Genomic DNA, 18,394 nt, shown 5'->3' on the forward strand with positions numbered 1-18,394 from the left:
GCTCAGCGGCCATGGCTCACGGGCCCAGCCGCTCCGCGGCATGTGGGATCTTCCCGGACCGGGGCACGAACCCGTGTCCCCTGCATCGGCAGGCGGATTCTCAACCACTGCGCCACCAGGGAAGCACTGCCCATTAGTTTTGAGTTCACATATTTTGCAGTTCTGTTTGGTGCATACACGTTTAGGATTGATATATCTTCTTGGTGAATCAACATTTTTATTATGATATAATGTCTCTGTCTCTGATAATTTTCTTTGCTCTGAAGTCTAATTTATCTGATATAAATATAGTCTACCTCCAGGTCCCCCACTCTGTTGCCTTTGGAGGGAATAGGATCCTTACTACTTTTGGGTGTGGGTAGGAAAACTGGCTCCCCATGTGGGCACCACTGATACAGTGATGATGTGGCCTTGTTTGCTGGGCGATGATGAAAGTCTTGATTCTCCACTATGCCTGCTTTGACTCCATCAAGAATGGGAGAGGTGTTTTTGTTACTGGCAAGAGTGAGGTGAAGTTCAGCCTCCCCACGGTCTCCACTGACACTGTTGGGAGAGGGAGCCCAGTGCAGATGAAGATCCTGTTTCCATATCTGTCCTCTGACATTACCTCAGTGGGGACTCTGGGGTTCCTTGTTATAGCCTCTTGAAGATGGAAGTCTAGACTCCCCCATTTGGTCTTTGTGGGTATGGGTATGAGTGCGACCAGAGTTTTTTGTTTTCTTTTCTTCTAGTGTTTGGGTGGAGTAAACTGGTTATTGTATAAAAGTTTTTGATCTTACTAAGCTGCCCCTTTCTTTGTCCTTTGACTAGAGAGATCAGGCTTTTGTTGGGGCTTTTGTTTCGTGTCTGTGCCCGTTGTAACTTCCAGATTTTTGACTTCTTCTGTTCCAAGTCTAACATATATGAAGCAAAAGGAAAACCAAGGGAACTGACCACATTTCTTGGGTCTTGAGGTTCTAACCCAGTCTGCCTCTGGGACCAGTGAGAAGCCTCCCTTCTCTGATCACTTTACCCCTGCAGTTTGTTCTCGGTCATTTGGCACATGGCCTTTGGTGCTCATTCATTTACTCTTTCATTCAACAAAACTGGCTCTGTGCCTATTCCTGCAGATATGGTGACTAAAAGATCTTAAGTTATAGTTAGTGGAAGAGACAGTAATCACAGTGTCTGAGTAGACCCTATGATTTCCCCTGGCTGGACTTGCCTTGTCCTGGAGGAGGAGGTTCTAGGGGACAGGATCTGGGCCTTGCTTCTCCTGCCCAGGATGAGATGGGGCTCCTGGTCACAGTCCCAGTGGGAGACAACTGGAGGTTTGGCCCCATCAGGACACACTTACTCATGTACTGAGCGTCTGCCACTGCTGAGCCCACACTGGGCAGGGATGTGAGATGAGAGAGGTGAGGCCAACTCCTGGCAGCTCCAGGCCTGGGCAGGGCTGGGACAAGGCTGTGGAAACAGTTAATGCCTTGAAAGCTCACACCTGAATGGAAGATGCGGGTGCTAGTGGTGGTGGGGGATTAGAATACGGCTTCCTCAAGAAGGAGGCTTCTGAGCTGGACCTGGACAATGATTGAAAAAAATGCTAGTAGAAGGGCAGCCTAGGAGTGGGCTCTATTCCCTGCCCCCATCAGATGGAGCAGCTGGAAAAGGGACCCGGGGGACCCAGGTTCCCACCGGAGCCACCGCCCTAAGGCTTCCCCTCCCCTCCCCATGGGCATTGTCTTCTTCCTGCCATAACACCCTGATCTTTCCCCCTCCCCTGCGGGCACTGCTCTCCTGCCCACAACGCCCGTCTGGGCCCTGCATTGTCTCGGGAAGATGTGTGCTCACCCGGGTGGGTTATTATTAGCCTGCGATGAAGTGAAAGGCCCTGAATGGGAGATGCCGAGCTCCTGCCTGACACCATGGCCGAGGCAAGAAGGAAATGATTCATTATGGCTACAAGGCGTGCTCTAATTTCATATAACGAAATAAATGACAGTCGTATTTTGGGCGCCACCACGCGCAGATAGCATTGTTCCGTGACTGCCTCTCACCCGGGCTGCAAGGAGAATTAGAGCAGCCTTTGTGCAGAGAGATGAGGGGCTGGGGGTGCTTGAGGGGTGGCAGGTGCCGTGACCCTGGGAGGATGAGTGAAGTCACTGCTCGGTGGCTGGGGTGGCTGGGGACAGGGTTCCAAGACCTCCCCCACAATCAAGGGCCCCCGGCCTGCTGATCCCACTTCCGCTTCCTGTGCACCACACACCCCACCTTCCATCCTCACGGCTCCTCCAGACTCTGCCTATCTGTCCAATTCAGTCCCAGCTCTGGGTCCCCTCCTCCAGGAAGCCCACAGCGAGCTCTGCTTTTCCAACGCTGTGTCTACGCATACGTTCTCCCCCTCTTCAGGCTTCTGGGCTCCTTACACAACCACACGAAAACAGCTTTACATGAGGCTTCCTTGGCTGTGATGGTGGCCCCCAGTTCAGAGTCAGTGTACCTTCACCTTCTGGGGTAGGGAATTCCCTCAAGAGCTGAGCCCCATAGCAGGGCAGCTGTCATGGTGTGACAGGGCGGGACTGGCTGCATGATTTGTGGGGACCAGGGTCAGATGAAAATTCAGGGCCCCTTGTTAACAAAATTAAGAATTTCAAGACACAGCCGCAGATTCTTAAACCCAGTGCAGAGCCCTTCTGAGTGAGGGACTCTGTGCATTGCACAGGTGGCAGCCTCTGTCCATGGCTAGAGAGAAGAGACCCAAAGTTGGAGCTTGGGGTCCGCCTGGTTACAGCACTGATCCTCTTCTACCTCAGCTGTGGCCAGGACAGCTTGACGGGGCGTGGGGAAGGCCACTGTATCAGCCAGGATGCAAGCAGCTTCGACAGGCTTTCAGAAGTGGTGACAGAATCTTACTTCCCCAATGTGTTTCATTTGTGGTCTGGAACCTAAGATAAAAATAATAGAAGAAGAGGATAACATTCAAGGGCAATTTCATCTCTGGGCGTCTCACCAGGAGAGGAAGCCTCAGGATCGCTGGACCAAGGAATTCTTTTTCCTGCCATATTTGCACACAAAATGGTCTCATTTAAAAATGCACATGAAGAGTCATGTCAATCATAGACACTTGGAAATCGGTGCTGCCTTGACAGGGAAACAGAACTTTTCGTGGAATTTAATTCCTTCAAATACCTTTTTCAACTGGGTTGACAGCAGGGCCATGGAGAAGGGAACTCACATCCTCCTCCTGCTCCGCTGCATGTGGATGGGCCCCTCCATCCACCCACCACCACCCCCGCAGAGGTCACTGTATAGAGTGTGCCAGCAGTGAGCCGCCTGAGCTGGACAAGGTCCTCTCTCCCTGGTCTCTCTATTGTTCTCCAGGATTAAGTCTCAGCATCACTCACAGACCAGAAGAGGGGGGCTGGGCATGCCAATTCCCGGGAGGGCAGATCCCTGAGTCAGGGCCTGCACTGGGGTTTTTTAGCCTGCCCAGGATCCCTTATTAGTTGGCTTTCCCTGGGGACTACAGAGCTTGCAAACAGATGGTCCATGGGCTGTCTTCAGGTTGAGGTAGTTCCTTTCTTTCTTTCTTTCTTTCTTTCTTCCTTCCTTCCTTCCTTCCTTTCTTTCTTTCTTTCTTTTTGTTATAATTGGTGAACTTGTTTTCTGGTTTGGTTGCTCACTTCTTTCATTGTTTTTTTCTTTTTTAAATTACTTTTTAATCTTTATATTTTTAATAATTATTTTTAGTTTTTATTTTAATAACTTTGTTTCATTTTATTCTCTTTCTTTCTTTCTTTCTCTCTCTTTCTTTCTTTCCTCCTTCCTTCCTTCCTCCCTCCCTCCTTTCTTTCTTTCTCTTTCTCTTTCTTTCTTCCTTCCTCCCTTTCTTCCTCCCTCCCTCTCTCCCTCTCCCTCTCTCTCTCTCTCTTTCTTTCTTTCTTTTTTTCCCTCTGCATTCTTTTAGCAAAACCTGAATTAGGTTCCAGCCTTTACAAATCACAAGTTTGCACGTAAAATCCAAATTTCTGACTTCTCTTGAAAAAAAATCCAGAGATTCCCACATGAACATGACTGGGGTGCCGAATAGGGCTGCTCCTTTCAGACGAGGCCATGCTCTGTAGTTTGCCTTGGTCCCCACAGCTCTGTACCTTCTCCCAGCCCTGCTGTGAGTGGCGGTCCACATAAAGTTGGATTTGCACTGCTGTATTTCTTACACCTGGCTGGCATCACTCCTTTGGGTTGCCTGCCTGGCTTCCATAGGCATTTTGCCTCTTTTCTCCTCATTTAGAAGTTTCTGGTGGTGCTTTGCTGATCATAGATGGCCCAGTGACGGGGGATGTAGAAGGGCATAGACGGGAAGTGTCCACACCATGTATCCCCATCCCTTCCCTGTGCTCTGTGGAAGTGCTTGACTTATGCTGATGATCAAGTTATTAGTCTAGACATTTCTTCTTGCTTATTGAGAGCAGAGTGGGGGCAGAGAGAGAAGGGGTAGGGAGAGGGGACAGTGGTCAGGTGGACAGAGATTTTGCTGACTGCCCTTGGCCCCTACTTGCTGAAACATGAATTTGCATCATTATGACCTTATGTTTGAAAAGCACGCTCCCTAAATTGTTTCTCTCCTCTGCCTGTTCCCATGGCTGGAACTGGAGCAGCGTGTAACAGGGCACACCTGGACCCTTCAAGAGGGGTGAAGCCTCAGCTCCGCGCAGAAGCCACTTCATGGAGCCCAGCTCACGCTCTGCCCAAGGCCTGCCTCCCTGGCTGGGGGGAGGCTGGAAGGCAGGGATGTTTTCTGAGTGACCACCACTGAGGAAGGGCAGCTGAGCTGGCCGCTGTTGCTGCCTCGACAGGCCCTATGCCCCGTAGGACATCCATAGGTCCAAAAGAGTCGAGAGACAAAGTCAAGGCCCAGGAGCCTCTTGCTTATGGCTGCTTCTTGTCCCTGGGCCCATGAAGAAGACCGTGCCTCCCACAAACTCTCTTTGTCCCTCAGGCCATTCTATAGGGCACCGTCTCTGCTTCCCAGCAGGTGTCGGCTTGCCTTGACATTCTGGCGAGGCAGGGACAAAGTTTTCATATTAATACGAAGATGGTGAAAGCAAGGACAGGGGGCTGCCACAATGTCCAACTACGGGAACAACCCACCTTTCCAATACTACCTTATTAATTGGCCGTTCGGTAGATTGGGGCCCAGTTGAATTAGATAAAGGGTAATGTATGCAGTAGTGGGAATATGCAGCCTTCAGCATCAGGTTAAATGTTGCTTTGCACACAGCCCAGGGCCACTGCTTTCCAGAAAGCGCCCCCGCCCTGTGGTGGATTGGAGTTTAGCTGCACCAGCTACAGAGGGTCTCTTTGCTGAGAGTTTCTGGAGCTGGGTTTATGCAATGTGACCGCCTGTCTCAGGGATGTCCTTGCATTCTGGGACCCACTTGTGGACTTCACTTGGGAGGGGGAGGTCTGGGGGTATAACCATCACCTAAGAATAGGCTTCTGTTGCCAACTTGCTGCATTACCAGGGGTGCCCCGGAGTTAAACTCTAGAAGAGTCCCCCATATCCCTGAGAAGAAATTCTCTTGATCTGTTATGTCATTTCCTTTGGAGACCCTGTCCTGATTCTCAGAAAGTTGCCATATGGAAAACCAGGCTGAAGAAAGCCATTCCATCTGAAGGTCAAGTGGATTGGGGAGGCGGCAGGTGGCCTGCAGGGGAAGGACAAGCACTGACCTTGAAATGCCAGCCACGTGGGTCTGGGACCTTCCTACCCAGACTCTGGGATGGTGCCCTTTGTCCACAGTCAGGGTTTGGGTTTCCAAAAGCACGCAAGCGCCCGAGCCGGCCCTGGGCTCCCTCGTGCCTCTCCTGCAGACCCGGGAGCTGTGGCATCGCCTGCCTGCTGGCCTCTCTTCTGTGGCCCGGGTCCCTCCGTAAGTCAGAGCCTGCAAGAAATCACCGTCTACACCTACCTGCCTCCATGGCTCTGAGTGGAAACCACCGGGGTAGTGAGGTGTTTGACAGTTTGAGCAACGCTCCAGCGAGAAAGGGGTCCTGAGGGAGGCTGAGAAACCCTATGAAGCCAAAAAGGTCCACAGAGCACCTCGGCCCTGATAGGGGACTGGCCGTCACTGCCCGGCCCTCAGGCAAGAGGGGAGCCCAGCAGGGCAAGGCAGCTCCACTCTGTCCTGGAGGCCCCAGGCTTTGGACTGTGGGCTGTTCGTCTCCCGGGCCCTTGGGCTTTGACAAACTGATCCCGGTTTGCCCAGGACTTTCTGGGTTTTGCTACTGAATATCTACATCCAGGGAACCCCTCGGTTGCACGCAAACCGGATGGTTGATCAGCCTACCTGGGCATGGTCCAGGAGCCAGAAGGGTGATTAGGGGGTAAAATCCGGGCTGGGTGGGGCTGGTCCAGATGTGAGGACATGCCTGTAGAAGAGGTCGTTGCCTCTACAGATGCTTCATGCATGTCCTACACTTTCCCTGCACAGGCAACCCTGTGACATCATTGTACACATGCACATGCAACACAGAATATGCACATGAGGTCCCCATCGTGACAGCAGCTGTGTCAAGATGGCTTTTCTAGTCACGGTGGCGGCTGATGTTGAACGAGCAGGTGTGTGAGGAGGCTGCGCTGGCTTCTGGGCTTTGCTCGTGTACCCTGTTAATGAGGTTGGTCGTCGTGCCACCTCCAGGAGGTGGGGGACCTGACTCTCCTCACCTCCTAGAGGAGCAAACTGGCCTGGCACTTGCCCAAGGTCAGAATGCGTGGAGTTGGGGTTTGGATCCTGGCTGTCAGGCTCTACAGCCTGCACGAGAACCTCTCCACCTCGTGGGAAATTGGTGACAGGTTCCATTTTTGGAGACGGTGGTCTCTGGAGCAGCTCGTCTCCTTGCTGGAATCTTGTCCCCCTGCAACACCCTCTGCTCATCCTAACTCCAGGCGTTGTGACAAGGGCGTTGTGACAAGGATGGGGCATGTCCCTCCACCAGCCCCCCGGCGCGGAGCGGTTGCTCAGTGCACACGCGTTGATTGAACGTCGGGGTCTGCACGTGGAGCCCAAGAAGCCTCTCTTCTTCACCGGCTGCCTGGAAACCACGTGGAGCTTGGAGTCAAATATAGACTCAGACATGTCATCACTGTGTGACCTCTTTGGGAATTTGCGTGGTCCCTTTGAGCTATGGTTTTCTCCCGGGAAAATGGGAAAGATAAAAATGAGCCTGCCTCATAGAGTTCTTCTGAGGCCCCGAGACAATGAAGCCCTCGAATGCAGAGCCCTCCATACAAGAGTCAGCTATGCCTGCCCCGATCTGCCTGCCCCGCCCAGGGATGTCCCTTCCCTTGGGAACTGGGGAGAAAGCCTGGGCTCCCCACGTTCCCTCTCTCTGCCGTGTCTCCTCATGGTGGCCTGCGTGGGCACTGGTACCCAGGGCCACAGCGGGGAGGAGGCTGGCGCTGTAACTGTGCAAAGCTGCTATGGAGTTAGCAGGGCAGGAAGGAGGCCTGGCCCCTGGAATAGCAGAGGTAGTGACCACAGTTTTCCATGTGGAGAGGGGGGCCCAGGGCTTTGGGTGCCCCTGGTGGGGAGAGCCTGGCACCGACACCTATGAGCACATGCGTGGAGACAACTATCGAGAAGGTCAAGGGTTCAAGTGACCACAGCTGCTGTCCATCAGGAAGGCCCGGAGCCATCCATGCAGCGAAGGAAGGAATGGGTCAGAGAAAAGGGACAGAAGGTAATTGTCTGCCTGCGGAAACCCAGCCTGATGTTCCAGAGCCAGTGCATAAACTATCCCTTCCATGAGGCCTTCTTGTGTTCCCCTTACTAATCTTTTCTTCATTTGGGTCCCCAGACTTCTTGCTCCTCTGTTTAGCTGTGTTTCATCTTTTCATCTGTCCTTCTCACAACCTGAGCCTCCTCAGAGGCAAGGCAGTGTCTGAGTCAATGGTGATTTTTGCTCCCAGGAGCTGGCAAGGACACAGAAGGGAAGGGAAATGGACGTGGAGGTTGCCCCTGGGGACAGCTGGTCAACCCTCCCTCCTTAGACATCTCGTCCACATGCCCACCTGGGACAAGGTATCAGATCCAAGTAGCAAGATATAGTGAAGCTCTGCATCTTGTAGAATCCTGGAAAAAACAGGGTGGAAATTTCTGGGTCTTGCATTGGCATTGTGGGCTGCAGTCATAGCCATCAATGTAGGACCACCTTGTAGAGTCTAAACGCTGAAGCAGATTTGCTCCCTACGCAGTTGTTTCGTCTTTCATCTTGTATTCATGTGCCCTATACACGTGCGTATGAATGTTGGTGGATTGTCATATCAAAGGACAAAAACAACAGCCCAGCAATCGGCCTGGTGTGCGAGGCCTGATCTTGTGACTCAAAGTTGCAAGAGTTAAGGTCTCGACACCGCCCTGCTTGGGCTCATTTGGAGTATCTGAGACCACTTATACATTTTTCTGAGATCTTTGGTGGAGGTGTTTTTTCTTTCTCTTTTTTCTGTGTTTAGGGAAGAAGCTTGTGGGAGCTTTTGGAACCCCTGTAATGATGGGGACTGTAATGAAACACATGAACGAGTTGGCACTAGAGCTGGGAAGGGTGAGAAGGTCCCCCGCTACAGGGCGTACAGAGCGGGCTGGGGCTGTTGGCTTCTGTGGAGTTTGACACTCTGAAAATTGGACTCCCCTCGATCCCAGCACTCCATGGCATTCTCTGGAAAGAGAGCGGAGCAGGGCAGAGTGCCATATGGCAGTAGGACCCCTATATTAGTCAGCTCAAGTTCCCATAACAAAATACTTCAGACTGGGAGGCTTAAACAACAGAAATGAATTTTCTTGCAGTTGTGGAGGCTGGAAGTCTGAGATCAGGGTGCCAGCATGGTCAGGTTCTGGTGAGAGCGCTCTTCGCGGCTTGCAGACACCACCTTCTCCCTGTGTTTTCACATGGGAGAGAGAATGATCATTAAAACAGAAATCTGGTCCTGCCACTACCCTGCCTAAACCCTTCCAATAGCTCCCCATTGCATTAGAATAACCCCCTAACTCTCATCACAGCCTCCACAGACCTCCATGATTCGGACAGGCCTGACCTCTGACCCCACGCCACTTCCTCTGATGCTTGGGAGCCTCCAGCCGCTGACCTTTTGGTTCCTTGAATTTGAGCCTTAACATTTGCTGTTCCCTCTGCTTGAGAAATGCAGTTTGTCACTTGGGTCTTGATTGACTTCCTGATGGCTATCTCTCTGTCACACCACAGCTGTTGCATTTCTTCAAAGCTCTTACGTCCAGAAGGCTTCATCTTCTTGTTAGAACGTCAGCTCCATGAGGGCAGGCATCTCATCTCTCTTACCCAGTGTTGCACCCGCAGTACCAGAGCAGCGCCTGGCCCATAGGAAATGCACCGCCAATATTTGATGGATGAATGTACCTCTCGGAGCCTTTCTCTTGGAGGTAGTGTAGGGGCACTCAGAGTACCTTCAGAGGCCCCCCTCCCCCTCCGCCAGCATCCAAGGTCATCCATTCTTCGGCCCCTCCTTCCCTCCCTCCTGGCCCCATGCTGTGCAGTCACTGGCTCCAGGTACCTCGGACCACTTTGGAGGCTCAAAGCACACTCACGGCTCTAGACTCATGCTTTTGCAAAGGTCTTCCCAGCTCCCTGAAATATCCAAATCAGGATCCTCCAGAGGGTTCTGAAAAAGTCCCGTTTCAGGAATCTGTCCCTTCCCCCCACCCATACACACTCCCATCCCCTAAGGTGGCATTTGCCTTCTGAGGAATCGAGGTTGGTTCATCATTTCACATTGCTCCTTGGATGCTATGGGCCGTCCCGGTCCCCTGGCAGCTGAGCAGGAATTGGGTGAAGAGGCTGGTGCTTCAACAGTGTCCCCTGCATGTGTGGCTGTTTCCTCTCCTGCGTTTCCCTGGCACTTTGTTCACACGGCACCAGGGGCTCAGAGTCTGCTCCGTTGTTCATATTAGTTTGCTCATTCTTTCACTCACTGAGGCGTCCACGATGTTCCGGGTACTGTGATAACTGCTCAGGATGCAGGGAGACGTCCCCGCCCACAAAGGGGAGCCGGGTCCTACATTTCTTGGAGGTGGCGCCCATGATGAGTCCTGTGCACGGGACTGGATGGATGAGACATTGTCATCACATTGTCGTGTGAGTTGATTTTTCGATTGAAGAATTTTTAAGAAGCACGCAGACCACTACCATAATAAGAGGTATTATTTTCAAGTCCAATTTTGTTTTGAGAGGCTCAAGAAAATCGAACATTTGAAGATAATTTTAAAAATCCTGCAAAACAAGGGTGGGGCATTGCTGTCCTGGCTTTGGACCATCTCCCTGGAAACTTTTGGCTGGGAGACACAGGCCACCAAACAGTGTGTGGGACAAGCTGAGAGCCCGGCCTATTCTGGGGCCAAGGAGAGGGGGTTCAGAGGAAAATTCTCAGGGGACAGGAGTGAGTACTTAGGACAGGAAGCCATGGCTGACCACCCCCAGGACTTATGCGTGCCTGCTGTATGTGTGCCTTGTCCACTGGGGTCTGGATGCTTCTGGGTCCTCTCTGGAATCCAATTCCAATTGCTTTTGGAATCTTCCACAGATGTTCTCTTTCCTTGGAAGGATGTTTTCTCATTTCCTTGAATCTTATCTGTTCTTCGTGAAGCCTCCTGTGACATTCCCCCACCCTCCTGAGGCTCTGCCTTTGCAGTCAGCACTCTTCCAGGCTGGCGAGTGTACAGACCAGAGACTTGGGGCTCGGGCGACCAGGGCCCTAGCCTTAACCAGGGCTCCCCCCACCGTTCCTCTCAGGCAGTTCTGGAACTTCTGGGTCCAGCTCCATGCAAACCAGGGCTACTGCCATCTACCCTGAGGGCTTACACAAAGGTTGTTTATCATTCCCTTTCAGTGCCCCTGTTAGAATACAATTCCCTCGGGATCCCGTAGAGCCACACAGCCCACTGTGCTTTCATCCAAGCTGTTAATAAATATTTGTGTTGGATTTAGAAAAAGATAATAAATGTGAAGATGATTTAAAAACTAGAAAGGCATTTGTTTTCCCCAGAATTCAACTTCTGGGAAAGTCCATTTGGATGATTAAATGATTAATAATAGGCAAGGACATTTTTTTGGGGAAAAAGAGAGATGGAGAATTTGTATTAGATATTGACACGCATTTTAAAGCCACAAAATAGATCAAGATAACAAAACATAAAATCCAAATGCAGACCTGTCATAGCCCAGGCTGTCTAGAAAATAGGGCTTGAGGCAAGGATGAAAGTGCCGATGTTTTATTTGGGAGGCGCAAACTGGGCAGAGAGAGCGAAGCGGGGGTGGGGGGGTGGGAAGCAAGGCAAGGAGGGACGGGAAGCCACGTGCGGTCCCGCGTGGTGACGGACAGACACAGCAGGCAGGTGGCTTTGCTTGGCTCTGTGGTCTTCTCCAGATGGACTGTGCCCGCAGAAACTCCGTCTCTGAGTAGCTGGGAGTGAAGGCGAAGAGGGAATTTGTGTGCCTGGCTCCCTCCCATCTCCTGTTTCCCTCTGGTCACAGTTCATCCCCTGGGTGGTATCTCCTCTGCATTTCCACGATGCCTCTTCTGGGTTGCACCTTTGGCAGCTTCTCACCACACCAGCCCCATACCCAGAGGTGAGGTGTTTCCTGCAAGTCTGCAAGTGGCCGGAGATGCCGGAAACACGAGGTATGTGGTTTGGCTGCTGGCTGCACGGTGGTGACCAAGGCGGGGGTCAGGGGCTGGGTTCAGGCACAGGAGGTTCTCACCACAGGGGCAAAATTTAAGGGAGTGAAAACAAACGGCAATCAGGCTAAATTATATTTGAATGCAGTATTGAAAAAGTCAAAATTAATGCAAAAACTTATGATGAAGAAATATCTAGAAGATGTGGCCCCTATATGTCTAGCCTGCTAGATTCCTAAATAGGTGCTGTTGGTACAAATTTATCACAAATAAGGATATGTAATACAAATTCCAATTTGCATGTGGTTAGTTTTCACCAAGCATTATAAATGCTTGAATGAATAAATGTGCCTGACTCTCTCCCATTCAAGCATTTATTGAGTACTTATTGCATACAGGTACCGTGCAAGCACGAGATCACCCATTGCTTGCTGCTGTGAAATCTACCGTCTAGCAGGGAGAAGAGTCATATTAGATTAATTATTGCACAGGCCATTTATTGATCAGAATCTTGATAAATATTTTGAAGAAAGAGAACATATAGTGAGGGACTCACCCGTCTTGGTGGTCAGGGCAGGCTTCCTGGAGGGGGTGGCATTGGAGCAGGGATGTGAAGAAGAAGGGATGAGCAAGATGTGGTTGGCCAGGAGGGGTGGTGCCCTCCCTGATCACTTCCTACAAAAGGGACCCCTGTTCGCCACCTTTGGAAGGGTGCCGTGTTGAAATGGTGATAATACGCTGGAGAAACACATGGATGGGAGGTTGGAGAAACGGCCACTGTGAGTCTGAATGGAAGCCCTCAGCGGGCAAGCCCGGCGGGCGACAGGGGCAGGAGGCTGGGTCCAGGGGAGGGGCGGGGGCCGGAATGGACACGCGGAGGCTGCTCCCACGGAGGTGTGGGCACGAGGCGACCAGGCAGAGACACGGGAGCGAGGAGGTCAGAATCTCAGGGCATCCTTACGTTTAGGAGGCCTGGGAAGGGATGGTCAGGGAGGTGGGAGAGGAGCAGGGTGAAGCAGGGGAGGAGGACCCCTCAACTCCAAAGACAAGAGGAGCGGAGCTGGCAAGGGGCTGGGGGAGGGCCTGGGGACAGAAGGACAGGGAGGGCCCCACTGAGCTGTCTGTGTGCCTGCCTCCTCTGTGCAGTGTTCCCAGGCTTGGAGCCGCCCTGGGGGAGGCCCGTGGAGCTGCGCTGAGCAGAGCCCACGTGCGACAGGCTTGTCCTCCTGTTCCCTCTTGGTGGCAGTTGAGGGAAACCCTTTGGGAACGTCAGCGGTCATGGCTGGCCTGCTCCAGGGTGTCTCTGGCTGGGGGCAGATGTGGACTCTGCCCTTCTGGGAAGAAGGGATACTTGGGTTCCATGGTGGGCTGCAGAGAGCTTCCCACTGGCCCAGCACCCAGGCCACCATCCTGGCCACCTGCAAAGCCCTGTGGGCTGGCCTCAGTGCTAGAGTCTTTCTGCCACACCAGGTGGAAGACATCCTCTCCCTGTCTGACCCAAGTGACCTGCCGCCCGCCCTCAGGTGCCCGCCCCTCGGCAGTCCTCCTGTCCTCCCTGCAGCCATGAGGCAGCAGCTGGACCTGGCCTCCTCCTTCCCCCAGGCCCGGGGGCTCCTCCTGGGAGAGATGCTTTCCAGCATGCCTCGCGGTGGCAGCAAGCGTAAATGGTGATGAACCAGTAGGTGACGGGACGAGTTCTCAGCCCACCAAGTCAGATGTACCAAAGTGGGGGGACATACTCTAACTTTTTTATGTTGCTGTAAACATCGTGCCAGTAGTAGAAACTCAAGCTAATCAATTCTGGAGAAACAGTTAATTTGGAGTTTCTCAGTCAAGTCAGGGATTTCCCGCCTTCTTATCTAGGGGATGGAGGAGGTGGCTTGCTCGCAGGCAGTGGAGATAGCCAGATAGCCTTCGATGCTGCTGCCTAGAGATTTCTCACTGGTCCATGATGTGCCCACACCTGCCAGCGCCTCATCCTGCAGAAGGTGCCCCCGTGCTGCTTGCTTTCTCTCCCAGCTAATTGCACTTTCTTCCCGGGTGTGTGGGAAAGGTGGGTGGCCTTCCAGAGCTGCTCCGGAGCCCCTGGGAACTGGGAGGGGTTGATGGAGACCTGCCGGCTCCAGCCCCACAAGCCCATCTCTGTCCCATCCTTTTCGTTGGAGCTCCAGGGAGTTGAGCAGTCTGTTGGGTGGTGCTTAGACTGAGCTAGGTGGGACCCAGGGTCTTGCTCAGTTGCCCACGTGGGCCTCGGGCTCTGTACTGTTGCCCCCTCTGACTCTCTCCTCTCCCCTAGACCAATTTTGACTATAGGTGAGGGGAACACCTGGATTGTACATCACTCCTAATTGTTTCCCACCCATTTGTCAACATTTGAAAGACAAAAGTAAAAAAAAAAATTTTTTTTTCTGAAAAATTTTCTTTAGTTTATTGCAAGTATTTTTACAAAAAGAAACCAGCAGAAGGGATCTAATTGTATTGTGAAATCCCAAGTCTTCATCCCTTTTTCTTGGCTTTTATACACAAGGATGCTGCTTATTTAGCGTGTCCTGCTCTTCATTTTCTCTCTTGTCCATGCCTTTGTTTTTAACTTCTCTACAACAACAGATGTGTTGCACCGAGCTGCCTATGCAGTGGAAGGTGGTGTGGGGAGAGCACAGGGTCCGTATTTCATGGGGTTGGTGTTTCCTCATCACGGGTGCCCGTAGCTCCTCCTCCTTGCTTCCCTTGTGGATCTCAGGCCCCATGGTCACGTGCCACAAGCCTCCAAGCCACGGCCATGCTGAGGCGGGATTACAAAAACAACGGCCAGTTCAGGTGTAGGTGAGAGTATGCATCAGCTTGAGAAGAATTGCCTCTCAATATCTTTGGTTCTGAAAATGTAAATCAATCAGGAGGACCACAAAGAAGGGAGTTATTTCCTGCCTGTGTGGATGGAATGAACCTTCGGGGGCCACCAGGTGCTTCTCTCGGTAGCCTCAGTAAAGCTAAGGAAAGCCAGAATGTGGAGGTCTGCATCAGAAGTGGGGCTGGAAATGGGTGACGAGTCTAGGGTTGAAGAAGAGACTGGTGGTTATGGTGGTCTTGGGCTACCTGCCCAAGTTACTGTATGCATCCATCAACATTTGGGACCCAGAACCTGAAGGATGCCATGAGACTGTATGATGAAAGGGAAACAAGATTTTGCTGAAGATCTCCTGCGTATCAGGCACTGCAGATGGAGATAGTTATCACCATCCTCCTGCCCTTGAATGGCTCCCAATCTAGTGGTGGAGACAGAACTACAAACAGGTGAGTGCATGATAGCCCAAAGTCTAGCTCTTGCCTGCGTGGCTGGATGGCTGGATAGGACATTGAGAGAGACATGAACAAGGTACAGAAGTAAAACCAAAAGAGGGAAACATTCACTCTGCTGGGGATGGGGCGGGGGAGTGGGGTAGAGGGCTCTGAGTATTGAGAATACTCAGACTTGGCATCTAATCCTGGCACTGCCACGGGCACTCTGTCGGTCCTGGAAACCACTCCCAGTTTCCGGGTCTTATTTTCCCTGTGTCTACTAGACTGATGATTGATTAGACCAGAGGCTGTTAACTCAGATGCCTGCAGGGGCCAGTTGGTAAAATCTCTGGGTGCAGGGCACTGGGAGAGGCTGGCACACTGGGGTGGGCGTCATTGTTAAATGGGGAAACTGCAATTCCATCCTGGTCATCTGTGCCGTGTGGCAATACGGGCCCAGTTTGGCCAGATCTTTCAAGTTTCCAAAGAAGCTGGGAATATGAACGTTTGTGAGAAACCTCCATATTTTTAAGTGGCAAGTATTTCAAATAAAAAGGAAAGGCGGCACTGCATGGGGCAAAAAGTCTGTGGGTCAGACTTGGTCCCAGCTCTTCTAGAGTTCGACCAGGGCACTGGAAGCTCTCTGTGGGGTTTCCCCACTCTGTTGGTCTGAGAATTACCGTTGGACCATGATTCTCTGTGGCAGAGAATTCCTGCCAATGAGGTAAAAATGCATTGTGAGGCTCCCACAAACCAGGAGGGCATATGTGGCCACACGTAGCTGCACCAGAAAACCCAAGGACAGTCTCGAGAATCTGGGCCCAGTCCTGATACTCCCACTTCCTCATTGGGTGGCCCGACCTGAAGGCCTGGCTTGTTCATCCTTCATTCATTTATTCAACAAATAATTATTAGAGCTTCTTGGTGCCAGATCCGTTGCAAGTTCAATGGCCATTTGAGAATTTTCTAAGATTCTTCATATCGATGGATTCACAAACCAGGAAAAGGAGAGCCGTGGTTCTACAGCTACTCCTTTTTTGGCCAAGGTTATCTTAAGGTCGTGGAGCCCTTTGAAGCTGGGTAGCTGCCTCCTGGAGCCCGGCAGGCAAGCCCAATCCCTGCCCTGCGGCATTGAAAGTCCGCACTCTGCTCGTTGAGTTTGGAACCCGTTTCCTCTGGGCAGGGCCAAGTCTTTGCAGAGGCGAGAGGGTGGACGCGCTGGAACAGCCAGTGCCTTGGATGCACACCTGGCCCGGCAGCCCTTCTGGAGTGGCCACTTCCCAGGCTGCAATAATTCATCACAGGCGGGTTCACAAACGTACTTAAGAAAGAAGGGATGATCTATTTTGTACATGCTCCTTAAAGGGATTCCATTTTAGCTCCAATTGTAATTTTTACCTTTTTCAGGGGAATTTATTGACACTGTGCCTAGCTCAGCCCTCGTTTTGGCATCCTCCTTTTGTCTGCAAGCACACTCACCAGCCGCTTAATTTGTCATAGCCCTGGAGGTATCAGAACTAATGAGCTTTGTTTGAATAGACTTTTTCCAGTTCATCTAGCACACTTTGGGGTAATCACTCAGTTTCTGTTTGCTTCTGATCCGAGGCATTGTGGGAAATATAAGAAAATAATGGTTAAAAAAGCAGTATAAATGGGTAACAGCACATTTTCTGCAAAGCCCTGACGATGTTATTTTTAAAATTTCACCACTTACTGAAGTATTGAGAGTGTACTCCAGGTACGACCATTACAACATCATATCAGAGGAGAGTCTGATCAAATGTTATTTTTCAATTAGCCAGGAGTTTTCTACTTTGCCTTCCTTAAGTAGTTCATAGCTAACAAATCTTTAAACAATCTAATCTCTTAAGGTTTGGAAGTGGACAGATAATAACCATGAACACATAACAGTGTCTCAGCACCGAGGATTTAAAAATCTAGTCCAGGGATTACATACAGGGATGCTTTTTATTGGTCAGACAATGGCGTTTTCATTTCTCTAAAGCAGCTCCTCAGAGCTCCCGTGTGCCCACCAAGCATGCGGTGGGTGGAAGGTCTAGGGAATGGAGCCTGGGGGCAGGGGCTGTACACGTAGTGCAGGCAGGGCGGGGAGGCGCCGCTTTTAACCCCCACTTTCTAGGTGGCACTGTCATCTGTGCCACCCTGATCGGCAGGCTCTGTCTAGGGCAGGCCTTCTGTTTTTAAGGATTACTATTTATGTTGCCAACGACCGGAGTTGTGGTTTTTAAGGACTGTTGGGAATCTGTAAAATGGGTCAATTCGGCAGAACGTTGGATGTCCCCAGACCCCCTGCTTGGGGCCGGGAGAGACAAAACAGGGTGCGTAAGAGAAGCCGCCTCCATTCTGAGGGCTGCCTCCTGCAGATTTCCGAAACAAAATCCAATAAGCAGACAGACAGGTCGTCTTTGTCCGACTAAGGATGCCGGGGTGGCCTTTCCCAGCCGTAAGGGAAGCGCAGGAAGAGGAGAGCGCGCATTTACGCATGCGCATCACAACTTTCATCGCGGTAGGTGGCGGAGGTGTCTGGGGAGGGGATGTGAAGGTTGGGCATTGCCGTCACTCAGTGGAAGGGGCGGGGAGCATGCTACGGGGTCAGCTGGTCAGGTGAACCGAGTTAGGGACGAACCTGCATTACGTTCAACTCAGTCCGTGTCCCTGTGGATTGGACAAGATTCATCCGCTTCCTTTCGCAAAGGAGGAAGCCAGAACTCTGAGCTCTTTGGCCACCTGCCCCTTGATCACAAGGTGGCAAGGGGCACGACTGGAACCCGGGGTTCTTTCCATTTCGTCACACATTTGGAATCCTCCCTGTGTCACACCTGCTAGGGTTAGTAAGCATCACCACCACCAGCAGCTGCAGTAGCCCCAGCAAACTCTTAGCAGCGTCCAGGGAGTCTGAGACCCCATGCCAGGCTCTGTGGGGTGTTCGAGGTGAGGCAGAGGCCCCGGATCTTTGGGGACTGAGCTCTGACGGCAGGGCAGATGCTGAGTGACAGTACAAGAAGCAGTGAGAGCAGGGCAGAGGTGGATGGAGGACAAGCCTCCTAGTCCGAGGAGAAGGGAGCCACCAGCCCAGAGCAGGGTTGTTAGGAAACCATTGACCGCAACCGCCCGCCTTGGCCAGGCACGACAATAACCCCTGGCGTGAGCTGTCTCACAACGGGAGGTCGGAATAAGGAGCATTGTGCTGCTGCTGGAAACTAACCCAGAGAATTCGGGAGAGGTCAAAATGAGGGAGGAGATGCCAGCCCATAATATGTCTGGCCAACCTTGCAGAAAGCCTCATGCTGGAATCCATCTTGGCTGAGAGATGCACGCCACCAGGAAGGGCGCTGAGTCAGACCAAATAGGGGCACCAGCAAGATGACTGGCCAGAGACAAACTGGAAAGCGAACTCCACCACCATAAACC

The sequence above is a fragment of the Physeter macrocephalus genome, chromosome 17 (assembly GCF_002837175.3).
Source record: "Physeter macrocephalus isolate SW-GA chromosome 17, ASM283717v5, whole genome shotgun sequence".
Classification (NCBI taxonomy): Eukaryota; Metazoa; Chordata; class Mammalia; order Artiodactyla; family Physeteridae; genus Physeter; species Physeter macrocephalus.